The sequence below is a fragment of the Octodon degus genome, unplaced genomic scaffold, assembly GCF_000260255.1.
Source record: "Octodon degus isolate 3935 unplaced genomic scaffold, OctDeg1.0 scaffold00161, whole genome shotgun sequence".
NCBI lineage: Eukaryota > Metazoa > Chordata > Mammalia > Rodentia > Octodontidae > Octodon > Octodon degus.
Genome location: NW_004524737.1, coordinates 6090136 through 6091670, shown reverse-complemented (window position 1 = coordinate 6091670; position 1535 = coordinate 6090136). Strand labels below are relative to the sequence as shown.

At 38.0% G+C, this 1535-nt stretch overlaps 1 non-coding gene across 1 annotated transcript; it reads left to right on the top strand.

The window, feature by feature from the left end:
* Positions 1–1024: 1024 nt before the first annotated feature.
* LOC111813052 lies at positions 1025–1130 on the top strand. The gene has a single exon (XR_002818392.1). It is a non-coding gene; the product is annotated as a U6 spliceosomal RNA (small nuclear RNA).
* The last annotated feature ends 405 nt before the right edge of the window (positions 1131–1535 follow it).

The window sequence follows — 1535 nt, the reverse complement described above, 5'->3', positions numbered from 1 at the left end:
GAACATTGTGAAGTAGGTGGTAGTGTACTCTGAGACATTTTTCCCCCTTTGTTCTCATCACTATTAGCCTGTGAAATTAAACATCTTGCCAAGTCTGCTTGTGCTTTCCCACCCACCTCTCACCCTGCTGTTCCTGCCCATCTGTAGCAGACATGAGTACACCTGTACCACGGGTATTTACAATCAACAAGAGCAGAAGAACTGAAATGAAAAGGTGGTAGTCTGATTGGTGAAATTTTAGGTATCTGTAAGCCATGCTTCCAAGCAGGTATAGGATGATAGTTTCATATCAAAAAGTGGTAGAGGGCCCAGAATATAGAGCAGTGGCATAAGCACCTGCCTGGCAAGTGAAGGGTCCTGAGTTTGATCCCTGGTACCACAAAATAAAGTAGATCTTAATACTTCAAATATACTCCTGTTTTCAAATAATCATATTTCAGTTACAAATGGAATTGTCTTTTTTAATATCATAAAGATAGCACCAACCTGCCTATTTTAATATGCAACCTCTTTTAGATTTTTGTCTCTTGATTTCTTCATATCAAAATGTCTGATTTCTATGAGCAGTAGTAGTGGATATTAATATTCGGATCAACATGGTCCATTTCCTACTTCTCTGTACAATGCTGTGAGAGTGGAACCAGAACAAAACAAGCTATTTAATTTGATATTTATATACATTAATTTCAAATGTATATATGTATGTTTAAGTAAAAATGTCAGAATTAAATCTCTTGTAAGAGAGTCAACGAATATTTGAAATAGAAACTTTTTTGCTCTTATATAAAGGAAGACTTGAGGTGGGACCCCAGAATTGGGAATCTATCACAGCTTTAGGAAGTCTCCTATGACCCTGGACCCTGAGTTCTCTCTGCTCACTTTTTGAATCCCACAAGACTTTCTACACAGAGCTAAAAGTACTGGCTAGATTTCTGGCCATCACCACCTCATTTTATGCAGGAGAATGAAAGGATACTTGAGGGTACATACTAGCACCATACTCTGACATAGAAATGCTTCTAGAGTGCTCGCTTCAGCAGCACATATACTAAAATTGGAATGATACAGAGAAGATTAGGTTGGCCCCTGCGCAGGATGACACACAAATTCATGAAGCATTGCATATTTTTTAATTAAAAACCTACCAACAAAGAAAAGTCCAGATCCCGATGGATTCACAGCTGAATTCTACAAGGAATTCACAAAAGATGTAGACCCTATACTCCTCAAACTCTTGAATGAAATTGAAAAGGAAGCAATCCTCCCAAAATCATTCCCGGAGGCAAGTATTATACTGATACCAAAACCAAGGAAAGATGCAACTAAGAGAGAGAACTACAGGCCCATCTCCCTCATGAACATAGATGCCAAAATCCTCAGTAAAATCATAGCATATAGAATACAGCAAATCATCAAGAAGATCATACACCATGACCAGGTAGGATTCATCCCAGGGATGCAAGGATGGTTCAATATTCGAAAATCTATCAATGTATTACACTATGTCAATAGAGCGAAAATTGAAAACCACATGA